We start from the raw sequence: 20,030 nt of genomic DNA on the forward strand, positions 1-20,030 counted from the left end.
ATGGCTCATCTATTCAGAGCACTTATAATTCTTGCAGAGGACCCAGGCTTGGTTGCCAGCATCCAGGTCATAGTTTGAAATAATTTGCAACCTCAGATCCAGGGACTGGGATGCCCCATTTTGACTCTGCAGGCACCAGGCATGCATGTGGTACATGTACATACATGCAGGCTAACACACACACACACACACACACACACACACACACACACACACGGAATAAAAATAAATATTTTAACGTTATTTAAATGAATTCCATCCTGGAGCTAAATTCGTACTCCCAGTGTACCTGTATGCCTAATCATGAGCCTCTTACATACTGGTTGCATATGTAGAACTTAGGTATTTGGGCAGGTAAACTCAGTGCTCTGTGCCCACTAAGGAAAGGAAGAAACAGTACTAAAAAAATTCTCTTCTCAGGATAAGTAATAATTGAGCAATAGATACAAATGAGCCTTTCCACACGTTCCTTCTTATCTAATGCTCAAATAGCGCTTATAGATGGTTGGCGAGGTGCGAAAGGGTTTCATATCCAAACTACATTCCAGAAGTTTGTATGCATTGTCTACAATGAATGCACATACCTTTTTGCCAAGTTGGCAATTTCAGGAACAATAATTGCTCTTAGTCAAGATCTACCCTTCCTCCACGATAGTTTTAATCAAGTAGTCACCTATCACCCTCATCAAAATGAAATTGGTTTATGCTGCTCCAGACATGAAAAAGTGTATGTCTAAGGAAATTAACTGTATGTAATCAGTGTTAGTAAGAAATGAATTAGAGTGACTAGATGCAAGACCAACAATTAGAAATAGTTTCTATATTTTAGGAAATATAGTAGAGTCTAACATACCATTTGTAAGCCGTTGTACTCCAGAAAGTACCCAGGCATAAATGTTCAAGCTATATATATAAAAAAGAGCAATGTATTGAAAATTAAGACTTTATTAAATGATCTAAGAGACTATTTTATTAGTTAGAGAAGCTAAACTGGTTCCCAAATATAATAAACCAATATCTTAAAGGGATAAATTATGTCCTTAAATTAATTTATATATTTAATGCAATTCCAGTTGAAATCAATGATAAAATTGTATGGACTTTGCCAAGCATATTCCAAACATATTAAAGAGCTATGCTAAGACTGCTTGAAAGAGAATAAACTGACAAATTTTCTCTATCAACAAAAATTACATTGGAGAGATTACAGTGAGTGAAATGAGAGTATATCAATGTAGAAATCTACAAATAGTTCAGTAAGATGGAATGAAGATTTTGAGTGATCCATAATTCAAAAAGATTGATTTGCTGTGAGCAGAATTTAAGTGCAAATCTTGGAGATACCCCCTACCTCCGATATCCATTTTCTCACCCAGCCCTCTCTCCCTCTCTCCCTACTCCTAACCCCCATCTCTGTTCCCCTCCCCATCTGCTCTCTACCCAGTTCCCTCCCTCCATCTACCTCCAAAGCCTAATTTATTTCCTTTTCTGAGTGAGATTCAAGCATCCTACTTTGGCCCCTCCTTATAACTTAGCTTCCTTGGGTCTGTGGATTGTAACATGGTTATCCTGTAGTTTATGGCTAATATCCACTTATAAGTGAGTACATACCATGCATGCCTTTTTGGATTTGGGTTTCCTCACTCAGAATGATTTTTTTTCTAGTTCCATCCATTTTTCTACATATTTTAATAGCTGAGTAGTATTCCATTGTGTAAATGTACCATAGTTTCTTTATCCATTCTTCAGTTTAGGGACATCTAGGTTGTTTTCACTTTCTGGCTATTACAAACAAAGCTGCTATGAACATAATTGAGCAAGTGTCCTTGTGGTGGAGCTTTTTTGGGGGTATATTCCCAGGAGTGGTATAACTAGGCTTTGAGGTAGACCTATTCTCAATTTTTGATTTCCAAAGTGGTTGTACAACTTTGTATTCCCACCGGCAATGTTCCCCTTTCTCCATAACCTGGCCAGTATGTGCTGTCTCTTGAGTTTTTGATCATAGGCATCCTGACAGGTTGATGGAATCTCAAGGTCATTTTAATTTGCGTTTCCCTGATGATTAAGGATGTTGAACATTTCTTTAAGAGCTTTTCAGCCATTAAAGATTCCTCTTTTAAGAATTCTCTGTTTAGCCCTGTACCTTAGTTTCAATTTGGTTATTTGGTTTGTTGGTGTTTAATTTCTTGAGTTCTTTATATATTTTGGATAGAGTAGCCCTCTATCAGATATAGGGTTGGTGAAGATCTTTTCCCATTCTGTTTGGTTGCTATTTTGTTCTATTGACAGTTTTCTTTGACTTAGAGAAGCTTTTCAGTTCCATGAGGTCCCATTTACTAACTGATGCTCTTAGAGGCTGAGCTGCTGGTGCTCAGGAAGTTGTCTTCTGTGCCCATGAGTTCAAGGCTATTTATGGGGGTCACCCTAGCTGAGACTTCTAGCAGTGGGGGTTATGAAGCCTGAAGTGGCCACCTCCTATAGCCAGGCAGGACTTCTAGTGGATGGATAAGAACACCAACCCACCCACAAAAACCTTCAACCTAAAATTTGTCCTGCCTACAAGATATGCAGGGAGAAAAATGAAACAAAGATTGAAGGAATGGCCAACCAAAGACTAGCCCCACTTGAGACCCAATCCATGGGAGAAAACCAATCCCTGACAATATTAATGTTACTCTGCTATGCTTATAGACAGGAGCCTAGCATAACTCCTCCAAAAGGCTTCACACAGCAGCAGATGGAAATGGATGCAGAGACCCATCCTCCCCTCCCCCCAACTGTCAGACAGAGCTCAGGAATCCTATGAAAGAGTTGGGAGAACAATTGAGGGAGCCTGGAGACAGGGTCAAGAACTCCACACGAAAACCTACAGAGTCAACTGGGCTGGGCCCATCAGCGGCTCACAAAGACTGAACCACCAACCAAAGAGCATCCTAGGCCCTCAGCACATATGTAGCAGATGTGCAGCTTGGTCTTAACGTGGTCTACTGGAGCGGGTGCTTTCTGACTCTGATGCCTACTTTTAGATCCCTTTCCCCTATACAGACTTCCTTGTCTGGTGTCAATGGGAGAGGATCTGCCTAGTCCAGCAGCAACTTAATGTGCCTGGGGGTACCCATGGGGGGGACGTCCAGCTTCTCTGAGGAGAAGGAAAGGGGAGAATGGGAAGATGGGTGTGCAGGTGGGGGACTGGGAAGAGAGGCGTGCCTGCAATCAGAATATAAAGGCAATAAATAAATAAGTTTTTTAAAAAAGAATTTAAGTGCAAAGGAAATGTGGAGATTGAGGTGTTACTTACTCATTTCTACTTATTTAAAGGTGAAAAAGGAGTTTTTAAGTCTTGAAACAAAAAGGACTTCCCAAGCAAGATACAAAAGATTTAAAAACCATAAAAGGTTGCTAGAAAGTATGGATTTCCTCTACATAAACAAGATGTACAATGAAAGGATACCCAACATTCATCAAAAGATACTATTAAGTAAGAAGCGAACCACAGCATGGAAAAATACTTGTCCAGACTGTGTAATGATCCTCAAAGATCCACTTTTAAAAACAAACAATCCAATAGAAAAAAAGTTGCCAGGAAAGTTCAATCATGTGGCTTACATAAGAGCTTTCACATGAACGAATATCCAAATGGCCAAGGCGTGTCTAGAAGAGTGACCAAAGTAAAACCACATTAAAGTCACTATACACTGACTGAAAGCCTGACAGGACACAGAACAAGGGTTGGGGTGAGCTTCAACTATTGTATTTTCTAGCTATGAAAAGGTGAGTTCTTAATTATTTGAAACCAGAAACTCCCAGCTAGCAGGATATGTAAATGCCCTTCCTCACCTGCTTTTTTTAAAAAAGGATTTTAGAGACAAGGTTTCTCTGTATAACAATACCAGCTTTCCTGGACTCACTTTTGTAGACAAGGATGGCCTTGAACTCTCAGTGATCCACCTGCCTCTGCCTCCTAAGTGCTGGGATTAAAGGCATGCACCACTATTGCCCGCCACCTCACCTGCTTTTAAAAGTAAAACAACTGACTCTGACAGAAACGCTAGTGTCCCACATTTGACCCTGTCCCCTTGGTGGAGAGGCCTGGTGGCACTCAGAGGAAGGAATATGAGACTTGATAGCCTATGAACATATAATTGGGGAGGAGGTCCCCCTAGGTCACAGGCATAGGGGAAGGGAATAGGGTGAAAGCGGGAGGGAGGGAGGAACGAAGATACAAGGAATGGGATAACAACTGAAATGTAATCTGAATAAAGTAATTAAGTAATAATAAAAAAGAACTCAAAATAAAATAAAGTAAAAGTAAAGCAAGCCACAAAGAGTAAAGACATCTTCCCTACTAAGCTGGTTGAGTAAGGAATGTGGCTTTTTGCATAAAAAAAAGAGCTGCCTGATCTGGGGAAGGAAGTAGAGCAGGACCTCTGGGCTGAAAGAGATGCAGGGAGACACAGGTTGAGGTGGAGGAACACGGATGGAGATAGAACCAAGGATGGAGGAAGGCACTGAGAACCATGTGGAGAGGTCAGGTCAACTTAGTAGCTAGCCGAGAGACTGCCCCAGCCAAAGGCCAACAGCTTTAAACTATATAGATGTCTCCGTTTCTTCATTAAACCTCCAGAGGAATCCAAGAAAGCCCCCAAATAGCCAAGAAAGAGAAATACCATATGCTGGTAAGGAACAACCTGAGTACTGAATTCCCATGCAATCCTCCTGAAAGTATAAATTCGCACAGCTTTGTCAAAAAAAAAAATGTTCTCTCTTGAGATCAAGCATATATTTCCTACTTAGTTTAATCCTATCTAAAGTATAAATTGCTATAAATTACATATAGATATATCGTATGCCGGTGTAATGCTGTGCATGTGAGTACACATGTGTATGGGGGTATGTATGTGGATGTGTGTAGAGGCTGAGAGCCAACCTCAGGCGTCATTTCTCAGGTGCCATCCACCTTGTTCATTGAAACAGGGCTTCTTATCAGCCTGGAACTTACCCAGTAGGCCAGGGATCTGCCTGTCTCTGCATCCCCTGGGCTGGGGATGTGAATGTGGTCTACTATTCTCAGAGTCCTTGGGAATTGACTTTGGGTCCTTATGCTTACAATGCAAGCACCACCAATGATAATTTGGAATGAATATATATATTTTGCATTAGGGGCAAATTTAATGCCATGTCCTATATGTAATGTATATTCAACAATTGATATTGTGGTCTGTGAGAAGTTGTCCTCCAGGTGTTTTCACTACTTCCTGTGTTCCAGGAAAGACCACACACTGCCATAAACTAGAACTGACACTGGAATAATTAGATACAATTAACGCCCAATGAGATAAAATAACTTCCCTGGAGATTCAGCCTCCTGGACCCAACCTGCCTGAAGGTCGACATTCCTGAGACTCACGACCCCCGCTTCTGGTTTTTTCCTTACTTCCCCGTGACTCCTACCCTTAATTACAGTTTTTCCTTATAAACCCATTACCCTTGAAGCTCTGGTATCACTCTCCTATCCGGCTGTGTCAGGGAGGATTGCGATCTGAAGCTCTGAGCCTGTGTAGATTGCATTGTTATTGAGTCCTGGTGGTCGTTTTTAGGGGTCTCACAATCTGGGTAATCTCAGCATAACACTATATATACATATACATATATATATATATGTATGTATATATAAACACATGTATGTACATATATATGTATATACATATATTTATATATCCAACAAAGCTATGAATTCAACTAATAGTGAGATTTGGGAAGCACGTAAGATAGTTATGTTGGTGTTGAGCTGTATAATTCTTGGGTTTCCCAGATGTAAAAGACTTTTTTAGCCTAATCCTAGTACACCTTTGGGTTTTCAGTCCAATATCTTGAGTCAAAACCTCAGGAATTTGATGAAAATGGAATGAGCTAATGGTGGAGAAGCTATAATATATATAAATGTAGGTTGTTGATGTAGCATTGGAGGTGAGGAGGAAAGGAGAGCACATCCCAGGGGGATGGGGGGAGTGAGAAAGAAAGAGAAAAGGGAAAAGGGGACAGTGGAACCAAAATGTCTGTATTATATAGTGAAGGGAAGGAAAGCCCTGGCCCTAGGTAGAAGGCAGGGCATGCCAGCCTTGCCCTGAAGCAGGACCTAACATTTGCTGTTCCTTTTCTTGAAGCTTCATGGTCCCTTTCAGCCTTGAGTTTCTCAGGTGCCCCAATCACTGGCCCATGGCAATAACAGTTTCCCAGCCACATCCTCAACAAACACGCCATCCTACATCTCCACAAACCATGGCTTGATGGATTCTACAGAATAGCTCTTTCAGCACCATCACCAGGTAGTGCCAGGTTCAAGCCTCTGAATTCTAGTGGGAGCCTTGTTGCTTCCATCCTACTCTAGCCTGCCTAACCAGTTCCAGATCTTTCTTCCACCTTTGAGGATCTTTTGACTATGCGCCTGACACCTCCTTTTAGTTAATTACTACAGATCTTGGAAAAAAAACTTTTTTGCTACAATGAATAAAAATTGATTTTTTTTATATATCTACAATTCAAGGTAATTTAAGCAAAAAAGAATTTTGAAGTCACCTGGTAGCTCACCATATCAGAGGGAAGCTCGGAATTCACACAAGAATAAAGAGACTTCACACAGCCAGAGACAGGTTGAGATCCAGTCACAGACACAGGCTGGTGAGGACTCAGCCGCCATCACCAGCTTAGAAGCTGAGGACAATTAGCTCAGTGTCCCTGCAGTTCACACCATCTCCCCCAGTTCCAGTGACTTAATACAAGAGCAACAAACTGACCAAGGCAGGGTGCTGTTTTAATGTTTTTAAAAGGCAAAAATACCTATTAAGCTAATCAGAAACATAAGTGAACTTTTTGAATAGTTACTTGGGAAAATAGCATTTACAAATAGCCAATACATCACAGAAAATATGTCCTCATTCTCTAAAATGTGAATTATAATATGACACAATCATTCATTTAAAAAGAGAAATATTAGAAGATTAACAACATTCTAAATTTTGAGTATGAAGGAAAACCGACACATTCTATAATATGCATATCCCATGGTAGCATAAATCTGGTCATCTGTTTAAAGGGCACGTTTTTAATATCTGTCATATCTCATAATGTCCATGTCCTTTGCCGTAAAACTTTGAGTTTTTGAGGCGTAATTTGGAGAAATGTTCACATATGTCCACAAAGATATGTGCAGATATTGTCCACTTACAACATCAGCTGAGTTGTATAATGGAAGTAACATAAGTACCTTGGAGTAAAAGGTGGGTCAAATAAATGGTGAAAAAGAACGTTATATTTAAAAAAAAATAGATGGATCTTGGGCTGGAGACAAGGCTCAGCAGTTAAGAGCACTTGCTGCTCTCGCAGAGGACTCCAGATCTGTTCCCAGCACCCACACCAGACAGCTCACAAGCACCTGTGATTTTACTTCCAGGGAATCTGACAACGGCGTCTCGCTGTGTGTGTGGCTGAATGCACGTGGTGTACATACATACAAGCAGACACATTGACATAAATAAAAATGTTTTAAGTGGCATTAATGGATCTATATACTGCTTAAAAATCTCTTAGGTGTAATCTTAAGAAAAAAAGACAAGGTCAATTCCAACTCCCATTCCACATCAAATAAAAAGCAATGCATTTAAGAAAAAAAAAAAGAGAGAGCAAATGAAGATTTCTGACCACCCCCCCCCCCCCGGACTTCTAACAGTTTCTTCATCTGGAGGCATAAAGGTTGGAGCCAGGGGCTTCAGTGCTTTATTCTACAAACTTACATACCGGGTGATGTTTACAGCCAACACGTAGCCATCCCTCACGTGCATAGTAGGATGTGGGCTATGTGGAGCTGAACCAGGACAGAGGTGTGGGCATGGAAGTGAAGAGTCAGTGGTTAGTAAGGCTCAAGGGTCAATCTCCGTGACACCGCTGGTCAGTTCAGCGTTTGTTACTCGGCCTCTCTGTTCTTCAGCTTTGCCACCTGTCTATAAAAGGAGAACAATGGCATTCTATGAAATGGGTGTGGACATTAAATAAAATAATTAAATTGTTCATCCCTCCCCTAAACCATTGTATGAGGGTACTGGATGATCTTTCTCTTTCCATAAAATAAACACAGACACACACACACACACACACACACACACACACACACACACACACACACGGGAAAAAAAGCATTACACTTTATAAGACCTTCAATTCACCCTAATCAGTATTGTACCAGTGGTCCCCACTTCTCACATACCATAACCAAGTCTCTAGAAGACCAGCTGTCTGCCCAATCTCCTGAGCCTCACCTCTAGAGGGTGCATTCCTGTCTTCCGCACCTGCCTCCCCGCCCATGCATTCCTCCTGTCCACCTTCCTTCTAATCATACCCTAATGTGTGCCGCCTCAAAAAGGACTTTTAGCGGAGGGAAACCTGGGCAGGTTCTTTCACAGAAAACCACGCATGGCTTCAGGTCCTGCCATTAGAAGCCTCTTGTTTAAAAAAAGAAAATGTTTTAAGCTTCCAAACCTGATCAATAGCAGCGAAGATGGGATGCTAATCTCTTTCACCAGAGAAATTTACAACCAAACAGGGCTTTGGAGCCCAGCTTCTCCAGCGAGGAAAATGATGTGGTTAAAGGGGGAGGGGGCGGGGGAAAACGACACGTGGGCGACATCCTTGGGATCTCTCTAAGCTCCATTACATTATCCAAAAGAAATATAATAGGATTTGAGACCCAATTATTACTTCCTGCATCTAACCCCCTTCATTTACCATATCATTAGTATTTTAGACAAGTCCCTTGGGGCTCTCACACTTTTGTAGGTGAGTCAGACAGCAAGAGCTGTGGCAGCTATCCAAGGAAACTGATCCCCCTTTTAATGCTCTTTTCGGGTTACCTACTATAATGCAATTATCGTGTACTGAAGCAATTTTCAGGAAAATGGCTTGACAAGAAGAACTCTGTCATTTTGTAAACAAGAACAAACGTTGTAATTGGATCTTAATTACACAATGTTCCGAGAGGTTATTTTTATTTCTTTGTTTGTTAATGCAATTATTTAGCTTCCCTATTTTAGCCGTGACCTTGCAGGAAGAGGGTATTTTCCAGTCAGCATAATGCTTTATCTTTGAAAGCTACAATCAATAAGGATAATTAATGATGCCGGCTGCAATGATAGCCTCAGCAATCATTATCCCCCATTAATCCCCGCAGTCAGGCTAGGGTCAAGGCCACCTAAATCATTCACCCAGGGGTGGAGAAATTCAAATAATTTACCAATTTAAATCCTTGCAAACAAATCCCCACTTTACTGGCAAAGCAGTCTGAATGCTGCTTGGCTTGGTTCTGTATATTCTCTCTGGGTCTTAAAAAAAAAAAAAGACAGAATATATTCTTTATGCAGGATTAGCACTGCAGTGTTGCTATGTTTGTGTTTTGATAAATTAATGTAAAAACATGCAGCACATGAAATGCTGCTGAGCCTGGAGCTACGCAGCACATTTAGCATTTCACACACTGCCCCCGGTTTTGAAAGAGAAAAGCAAGAGAAAGAAGAGAGGAGGAAAAAGACTGGCGCAAGAAAAAGAAAAGAGGGTGGAGGTCACAGGAGCTGGTGGCTGCAGGCTGCTAGAGACCTGCAGAAGTCAAAACCCAGGCTGAGATGCTCTCAGGAGGCTCTGGCTTCTTCAGAGATACAGATAAGACTTCCGGGTTCGAAACTTCGCGCGAAGCCTGGGTACAGACCGAGTGGAGATAGAGCGCTCCCTCATTTTTGTCCTTCCCTCGCCCCCCCTCCTCCTCTCTCTCTGCTTTTCCTAGCACACATACATTAGATGGTTTGATGTGTGCTTTTAATTGTCTGCTATAGATCACACCGTTATGAAGAATTCCACTGGGCTTCCAACTATTTTTCAGTGATTTCATTTTAATTAGTGTTTTGCTATAAATCATATACCTAGTCTGCATACACTGAAAATGATATCAAAATGATCAGTGTGTGTGTGTGTGTGTGTGTGCGCGTGCGTGTTCATGTGTGTGTGTGTGTGTGTGTGTGTGAGAGAGAGAGAGAGAGAGAGAGAGAGAGAGAGAGAGAGAGAGAGAGAGAGACAGACAGACAGACAGACAGAAAGACAGACAGACAGACAGACAGACGGATGGACAGACGGACAGACAGATGGACACACACACACAGACACAGAGGTGGGGGGGTTCCCATTACTGAGTTAGTAAAGATAAATCTACTGGGTTTCAGTGAATCATTTTTGATATGACACAGTCAAGTGTGCCTCAAGCCCCTTTTGACAAGTCATGTAACATGTGGGGAGAAATAACAGCAGCTAAAGTGAACTTTCCTGATGGAGATTAAGGATTAGGATACTTGCTGATGTTTAGGGGAGATAGAGGACCACTAAGAGTACCTGCCTGAATCAGAGTCAAAGATTTGTGCAGCACAAAGCCAGAGGCCCCTCACTGCCTTCACCCTGAGAAGTTCTGTGCAAAGACTGCGTTGAAAGCAGCCGAGAATTTATTATCCGTTGCGTTTTCATTATGAACAGCGACTGCTAAAGCTAAGTGCTTAACATTTCTGAGCACAGTTATTATATTCTGTATAAGGAATTCTTTCTAATGAGATTGTATCACCACTTCACAATCACCATGAAACAAATAGATCCTTGTTTCATCCTGGCAAACAAAAATCAGGTATCCTTTGGGTCTTCAGACATAACGGATCGTAGGGGGAAGTGAAATAAAGTTGAACTAAAAAAATGAACTGCATATTTGAATTTGAAAAAACACATGTAATTCCAGGTTGAGCTATGAAATGGTCTCTTCCCTTCCCGCACGCCAACAATCTAATCCTGCCATATGTCTCTTGATTCTCGCAACATTTTTTAACTTCTTTGATACTGAGGATTGAACTCATGGCTTTGAGCATGCACTTAGCATTGGGCTATGTAATTATCCTCTAGGAATGTGATGGAGTATCCCATCTTTATAGACACTGGCCTCTTTAATCTCCCCATTATTCTCACTGACCACTTAAGTGTGCATTCCTCCACTAAGCATTTTTATTAAGCACCTGCAGACACGGATGACTCCATGCAATCCAGTGCAAAAAATTGACTTCAAATTTTTCGAAAACCTTCCTCAAATGCATGACCCAGTGTATGGAAATCATCAACATGCTCCTCCCATGAGCCGACTGCACTAAGCCACTGTAGAGAGAAGCCCTCCCACCACCGTGGTATGTTACCTTTGTCTCTGGATGTCTAGTAGTTGGCTGTAGTAGTGGCAAAGAGGCTCACCTGAACTCATGGAGCTGCTGGCCTGAAGAAGTGATAGCCGCTATTGCATCTCACCTAAGATGGCATAGGCAAATACCAAATTCCAAACTTCTCCTACTCACATCCAGGCCCCGACTAGAAGCTGAGAATGACAGTGCAATATAGGTGTCCTCCTACCTTAACAGTGTGACCTGGTTACCCCCATTGGCAGAAAGTAAAAACAGTCTTGAGTCAGAGAGGGAAATGAATAAAAAGGCAGAGGAGGTCAAAGCACCAAGTACAGTGGAGGAAGTCATAGGGTATGCTGGAAGCTAACAGACAGCTTCTTTAGTAAAGTGCCTACTGCAAAAACCCAAAGACCTGAATCTGGACCCCTGAGCACCCACCTGGTGTGATCGCACCTATCTGAGACCCTAGTACTTGGAAGGCAGAGAGAAGGAGGTCCCCAGAACTGACTGGTTTGCTGGCCTATCCAAATCAATGAGCTTCAGATTCAATGATAGACTTTCTCTCCACCCCCTACACACATATACACACACACATACAAACACACACATAGACACACACATAGACACACACATATACACAGAGAGAGAGAGACAGAGAGTGAGACAGAGAGAGAGAGAGAGAGACAGACTCACACACACACACACACACACACACACACAGAGAGAGAGAGAGAGAGAGAGAGAGAGAGAGAGAGAGAGAGAGAGAGAGAGAGAGAGATTTAATTGCACAGTATAGAGAAACCATGCTAGAAGTGAGCTAGAAACTTTCCCTCTGCCAACCAGTTCTAAACAATGCTCTGCAAACTACTGGGTGAGGGAAAACGTTGATGTTCATTTTCAGCTGTGAACAGTTTGTGAACAAGATGAAACTGCCAGAAAAGATAGGCCCACTTGTGGAACTACTATCATGGAGGTAACCAACTGTTCTCTGATTGGATTTGAGGTTCATAAGAGGGAATACATGGAATTCCACCTGTGGCAGTAGAAAGTATAAGCTCTGGGTGGTGGTGGTGGGGGGAAACAATGACAAAATACTGTTCCTTTGCTAAACTAATGGAATCCAACTGACCTATAAATATTAGACAAACACTTCTTTCAGCTTAATTCAGAGATGTCTCTCTTTTCAGTGAAAAGTGGTATGGGCAGAAAATCATGGTGACACAAGGTGTTAGAAATGAGTGCTCAGGTCTAAATAAGCTATTTATATAAGGTTCTCTGTGGCTCAGAGATCTGTGGGTCATTCAACAGAGGAGAAGAAAGAAAGACTATAAGAGCCAGAAGACAGTGAAAAGGGCTATGAAATTGCATCTCCTAGACAAGACAGCCATTACAATTAGGAATCCACAGCAGCTGCTTGTGCTGGGTCTGCATAGCAGTGGGCCCATCAACAGGTAATGCGGGTGAAGGAGCAATGGTGTTATCCCCACTGCTGAACTATTTGCTGAACTAATAGAGTGAAGGAGAGGGGAAGTCATTACCTTCCTTTCTGTACCCACCAACAACCTGATCAGGCTCCAGTGACTAGTTCCAACTCAACTGCCACACAGATGGCCTTGGCTAAACTAGATGAGCCACAAAAATCAACCCAAAAGTCGTGAATCTTGAAAAGAGACTGGTAGGGAAAGAGTGTTTGATGAGAGAGTAAGAAGAATGCATTGTGTGTGTGTGTGTGTGTGTGTGTGTGTGTGTGTGTGTGTGAAATTGTCAAAGAACAAACTTGATTAAAAAAATATTTTTAAAAAGGACAAGCAAAGCCAACACTTGACATCAACTTGAAGCCTCCATATGCACATGCATGTGTACCTGCATGCATATGAATATCACACACACACACACACACACACACACGCACACACACACACAAACATACACATATAAACCCATCCTATACACATGATGAAATAGTGTGAACTCAAGCTCCAAGTACCTCGATAACACAACCAAGCATCCTATTGGACCATATTTGTATAAACTTTGAAATAAATACAAAATCAAATATAAAATTTTAAGAATTTCAAAATTAAAAAATAGCCACAAAACACAAAACTCCGAGCACAGGACCCTTCTGAGTTTTTTGACCCTATTCATTTGCCCTGGTCACCAGCACATGTAATAAGCCTTCTTACTCTTTATCAAGAGAAGACCCAAAGAAGAATAAACCCTAAATGTCTAGGCCATGGAAGTGTTATCTAGAGAGGTAGATCTATCTATACATGTAGGTAGAAATCAGAAAGGATAAGCAGTCACAACACAAGGAGAATGTGATTCACTAAACACTTACTTTGTAGTGGAGCACCATGCTATGCATCCTACATAAATCACCGTAATATCACAGTGACCTCAGGAGGTAGCATTCTTATTATCCTCATATTTTAAATGATACACCTGAGACTATGGAAGTTAGGAAACTTCCTCAAGGCTATTGTGGTACTTTGAATGAGAACGGTCCCTATAGGCTCATTGATTTTAATACTTGGCTCCTAGTTGGTGGAACTGTTTGGTAAGGATTCACAGGTGTGGCCTTGTTGGAGTAGGTTTGTCATTGGGGGTGGGCTTTCAGGTTTCAAATGCTCTTACCATTCCCAGTAAGCTCTCTCTGCCTCATGCTTATGGGTCAAGATAAGAGTAACACCTGCCTGATGCCATGCTCTCTGCCATTATGGTCATGGACTCTAACCTTTTGGAAACCATGAGCCTCAAGTTAAACACTTTGTCTTATAAGGTGCTTTGGTCATGGTGCTTTATCACAGCAATAGAAAAGTAACTAAACCAGCTATCTAACTAAATCAAGTCAGATCTAGGACTCTAATACCAAAAGAGAAGTTCCTATGCTCCGAACCCCGCTGTTTCTGAGATTTGTGCAAAGTACTTGACAAAGAGTTCAGAGGCCACAGCACTACCTCACAGGAGTTAAGAAAAGCTGTACAACAGTGATGAATTTGAGAAAGGAGCTGAAATCTGCCTATCCAGAAAAAGGCAGGGGGCGGGGGAGGAATTCTCAGAAGACCTTGGGGATTTCAGGATGTTCTCATGAATAAAGCAAGAAATAAATGGTACAGGCCCAGGGGAGTGAGAAGATTAGAGAGGCAAGAAGAAACTCTGCAAAAAATATGTCCTGGTAAAGCCTTGCGTTTCATTCTGTAGACGGTGGGCAGCTAACAGTGGCATTAAGATGGATGGTGACATGATCCAATTACTAATCCCTCCAGAAAGCAGGCCAAATTTACATGAAAACAACGCTGAAATAACAACCATCTTTTTGAAAACCGTCCTCAATGTATGCCAAGGATTTTTGTAGAGGCCCTTCAACAGCAAAGTAATTCATACAAAACAGCTGCCAACTGTGAGCAGATGAGGCAGAGGAAGGAATGAGAAAGTGGGCTATGAAGAAGAGACCTCAGGTGATCAGAAAGGTAGGTCCATTTCTGATCGCAGGAGAAGAAAAGGACCCTAGGCTAAGCCCTCTCTTGGAAGCCACTGTTGCTGCCTGAGCTAGTGTTTGAGAAGGTATAATATACCCAAGTGGAGTCTCAAACGGTTATTTTATTTGCAACCGATCAGCGACCCCAAACTGGATTGGAGTCAAGTGATGTCAGGTTTGATGTTGACTAGGTCCCTAATGAGCTCCATGATCTTGGGCCCAAGTCATTACTTACCTTGAAGGGTTTTCCCAGAAGGAAAGTAGAGAAGACAAGATGAGTAAGGACTTCTGAATTTTATAAGACCGGGTTCAAATCCTGATTTTTGTCACTCGAAAACTGTTTTACTGGGGACTGGTTATTTTTTGTCCTATAGGAATCTGTGTCTTGACCCATAATGAAAAAAAAATGTTAACCATAAATTCTTATGGGAATAATAAATTGATAGAACAAAGTAATGTATCCATAAATAGAGTGTGTAAGGATTGCTAAAAATGCCATTTTTTTCTTTGGTTCATGTGTAGAGTGAGGCAGTAATGAGTTTTAAATGGCCCTTCTTTGACCCTTCATCCCTTCATCCTCAACTTTTTTTCAGTTTTCCTCTTTGGGAATATTTTTAATAAATATTTTATAAATATAGAATTGAGGTTATAACAATGGCCATCGTCTCTGCCCTCAGTGAGTTCATCAGTGCTAAAATGCTCATACAGTATGCAAGGACCTAGGTACAATCCCCAGCACCACATATAAAACAAAAACAAAAACTATTACTCTACCAAGAAAGTACTTTGCAGCATTTTTTTATAAGTAAGAGCAAGGAGAATGAGTTGCCCTCCCTCTCTATATGAAAAATGTTGACCAAGGCTCCATGTTGGAAAATCTGCTTCCTAACATCTATTTGAGATCCATGCCTTTGAAGTTTCAAATATTGACAGTAAAAGAAAATATCTTAGCCTGTTCTTGGTGAATGCTTCAAAGAGCTTATTTGACTGAGAAATATGACAGAAGTAATAGTAAAAGGAGGAGGAGAATTAATAAATAGCAAGAATGAGAAGACACCAGAGATATGAAGGCACCAGACTTGAGCTGCACATTTGCAAGATTTGTTATAGGGGGTGACTGTCCAAAAAACTCCCCTAAAACCACCCTCTGTGAGCCAGCATCCAGGGGTGTGGTGTGTGTGTGTGTGTGTGTGTGTGTGTGTGTGTGTGTGTGTGTGTGTGTGTGTTTGTCTGTGATTTTCCTGGATTTCCCATGACCCTGTTGCTAAATAATCTTCATAGCCTGAGAAATTTTAGTTTCCAACTTTATCTTGGCTTATATTGTCTGCATTAAATCCCAAATAATCACACACACACACACACACACACACACACACACACACACACACACACACACCACCCCAATCATCTTCTCATACTTAGATTTATTATGAGAAAAGGGTTGTGGGGGAAACTGGGAACTGCTGAGACCTTTCTTGTCTAAAAAAATAATGCAAAGGAGACACTACAAAATGGGTTCCCTACATCACAAGTGTGGTACTGATAAAGAAATTAAAACATGTCTATTCCTTCACAGTCTTGTTACTTGAAGAACATAGCCTGACAGTTCTCTGAGAAAGAAACAGACCCTCACACTGTTCCATCCTGAACGTAAGATCTGGAATTGTGTTTGTCTCTCAATCACTTCCTGATGGCTCATGATGCTGAATTGGCATTTATTTGGCCTTGGGAAGGGATCAGAGGGAGGCTTGGCTGCTCGCCAAGAGAGACCCAGAAACAGAAGAAGGGGGAGGATGCTTCCCTTAGCATCAAATTTTTCAAGACAGTGATCTTGTCTCGGAGGCATTTAGGCTCCTCCTCCTAATTCTTGCAGAAGCAGAGTCTAGTCTGTAAGTGGTAGCTGTGCCCCTAATATTACACACATGGTCACTTAAATGCAGCAAATTCAGCCACACACCAGAGAGAACGGGAACATTCTATTGTGCAGGCTATGCCAACTGTCATCCCCCTCCACGCTCATGCCCCATAGGGAGGACAGAAGAGGGGCGGGTCTGCTGCTCCCTCCACTGGTCTTGAGAGCTTTTCCATTGTGCAAGTATCACCTTGGATGAATACATCTATAGTAGTTAAAATTTATGTGCCTCCTAAATACAAGTCTACCTTAAATTTGGAGGTGGGTAGAAACATAAACCTCTACCGTGAGTTATTCTTCATAACTGAAATTCTGGGTGGCCATGGTGCACCAAGGAGAAGAAAGGGGCGTTCAGTGGAGAAGAAAGGAGCATTCAGTCTTAAAATGCTCTCGTTGGACAGAAACTGACAGAGCATGAATCTAGTCTTTATCTCCTGGCGTCGGGGAAAGACTTTGGGGGCAAGAAAGGTCTCGCCCAAGATCCTACCTGCAGAATGTTCTCTGCTGCTTTTATGCAGTGTTTGAAAGAAGGAAACACTTTGTGTTTGGTTTATAGGATGCCCTCCTTCGGTTCTGCCTGTGGTGTTTCCAGTATATTACAAACAATTATCAAATTTAGAGTGATCATTATCAATTGAGGACAACAAATAGAAAATCAATCAAGATGTTATCGGAGACTCCCGGGTGATGTATTCTTACTTTGCTAATGATGGCTCTCTCACAATGAAGGGCTATACTCCAGAGAGTAATTCAGATTCAATCAGTTAATCAATAATTATGTACTGAGCATATCATGTCTTTTACTATATACAAAATACAGTGCTGGCTGATGTAGGGAAACAGCAACATTAAATGAAGTTTCTATTCCAAAGCCACAGACAGTAGGCAACATGCATATGTGTGTACACAGATGTCTCTCTTTGTTTCTCTCTTTCTCTCTGTCTCTCTGTCTCTCTGTCTCTGTCTTTCTCTGTCTCTGCCTCTGTCTCTGTCTCTGTCTCTGTCTCTCTGTCTCTCTGTCTCTCTGTCTCTCCCTCTCTCTCTCTCTCTCTCTCTCTCTCTCTCTCTCTCTCTCTCTCTCTCTCTCTCTCTCTCTCGTGTGTGTGTGTGTGTGTGTTAAACAATTAAAACCCTGCCTATGATAAGTGCTAGAGGAGGATCCAGAAGCAAAGCTACTCTTGCATACTAGAATATTTTCTGGAGGAGGAACTTGAGGTCTAGGAAAGGGTAAGACAGACCAGGATGGGATGGAGATGGGCTAGGATGTGATGAGAAGGAACCGTATTTGTGGATAAAGGTGAGGACATGAGAACAGATGTGGTGGGTTTAGTTCTACGGCTAAAGTAGTGGGCTTTGAAAGAAATGATGAAATGAGAATTTAAAATATTTTACAATGGAGTGGGGGTTACCCCAACAATGATTTGTTTAGAGTTTATTTAAACCAAAAAATTAATTACTACAATGGTCATTTAAGAATATATCCTACTAGCTAGGCATGGTGGCACATGCCTGTAATCCCAGCACTCAGGGAGGCAGAGGCAGGCAGATCTGTGTGAGTTCGAGGCCAGCCTGGTCTACAAAGTGAGTCCAGGACAGCCAAGGCTGCACTGAGAAACCCTGTCTCAAAACAAAACAAAAAGCGTACAAACCACTCAGAGTTTCAGGGTATAGAGTAAGTTACAAGCACATAAGAAACGAGGAGACAGACTATTAGGAAATTACTGACACGGTACAGTAGGAGGGGGCAGAGGTCTGAAAGTGGGTGGTGAGCATGTGAACAGGAAGCCGATAGATGTTTATGTGCTACATCTGCAGTGAAAACTGCTAGGTGGACGTTCTGTTTGGTACATGGGTGACAGCGAAAACAGAAAAGACAACCATTCCACTGACAGAATTATAATACTACAAAGAGGGAGCTGGCTGGTTTGAGAGAAAGAGAGACTCTAATTCTAGTTAGGGAATGATGAGCCATAATAATCTACAGTAAGATGCCTGCGATTAGAGGTCATGAGATGGCCCAGGGCTGGGAGGTGTTGGCATTGGGAATTCCTTGCAAAAATGTGAAATGTAAACTGAGCTGTTCTCAGAAGGTGAGAATGAACAGAGATGAGTACAAATGACCTTCGTCCTCACAGTTGTGTCCGGTGTAGTTGTTCCCTACATTTTCCAGAGAGTCCTTATTCAGGATCGTTCTGTTTCTTCCTCAAACAGAGTATGTGGAAATGGTAGAACCATTAGGAGGCTTACAAAAATACCAGAGCTTGGGCCCTACCAAAAGGCAGTCTGGTTTAATTTAGCCCAGAGTCTAGGAATTTGGTAATTTTCTGTGTGGTAAATGACATAATGGTTTTATTTTAAAAACGGAATCATCATCTTTTAGGAATATGAAATCAAGTGTTTGGCGATTAGATGTTACTATTCCTTAGGTTTAGTTAAAAAAAAAAAACGCAGCAGATGTAGCAAGTGGGTCAGGTGTAAAAGAAACAAAATTGACCACAAGGTGATAACAGGTGAATTTGAGTGAAGGATGCATACGGGATCATATTTTTCTTTCTACTTTCAGGCATAGTCGAAATCTTCACGGAAATAAAAACTTTTCAATTAGTCCATAAAATCTTCCCTGGCAATTCCACAGTAAACCAGTGTTGAACACATGGCCTCTTGTGGGTAGAATGTGTCTCTGGATCTTCTCACTTCATCAAGCTGTCTCTCTCAACCTTCCATGAAGGACTTCTCAAGGCTGAGAGTCCAGCATTCTCACTTGCTTTCATCTTTCTAGTTATTATAACTCAGAGAGGTGGAACTTACAGCAGTCTACACTGCCACCCACAGCAGTTACACTGCCATCCACAGCAGTCTACACTGCCACCCACAGCAGTTACACTGCCATCCACAGCAGTCTACACTGCCATCCACAGCAGTTACACTGCCATCCACAGCAGTCTACACTGCCATCCACAGCAGTTACACTGCCATCCACAGCAGTCTACACTGCCACCCACAGCAGTCTACACTGCCATCCACAGCAGTCTACACTGCCATCCACAGCAGTCTACACTGCCACCCACAGCAGTTACACTGCCATCCACAGCAGTTACACTGCCATCCACAGAAGTCTACACTGCCATCCACAGCAGTCTACACTGCCACCCACAGCAGTTACACTGCCATCCACAGCAGTTACACTGCCATCCACAGAAGTCTACACTGCCACCCACAGCAGTCTACACTGCCATCCACAGCAGTTACACTGCCATCCACAGCAGTCTACACTGCCACCCACAGCAGTCTACACTGCCACCCACAGCAGTCTACACTGCCACCCACAGCAGTTACACTGCCATCCACAGCAGTTACACTGCCATCCACAGCAGTTACACTGCCATTCACAGCAGTC

This window comes from Acomys minous, assembly GCF_964271855.1.
Source record: "Acomys minous genome assembly, chromosome: 19".
In the NCBI taxonomy this organism is placed as follows: Eukaryota; Metazoa; Chordata; class Mammalia; order Rodentia; family Muridae; genus Acomys; species Acomys minous.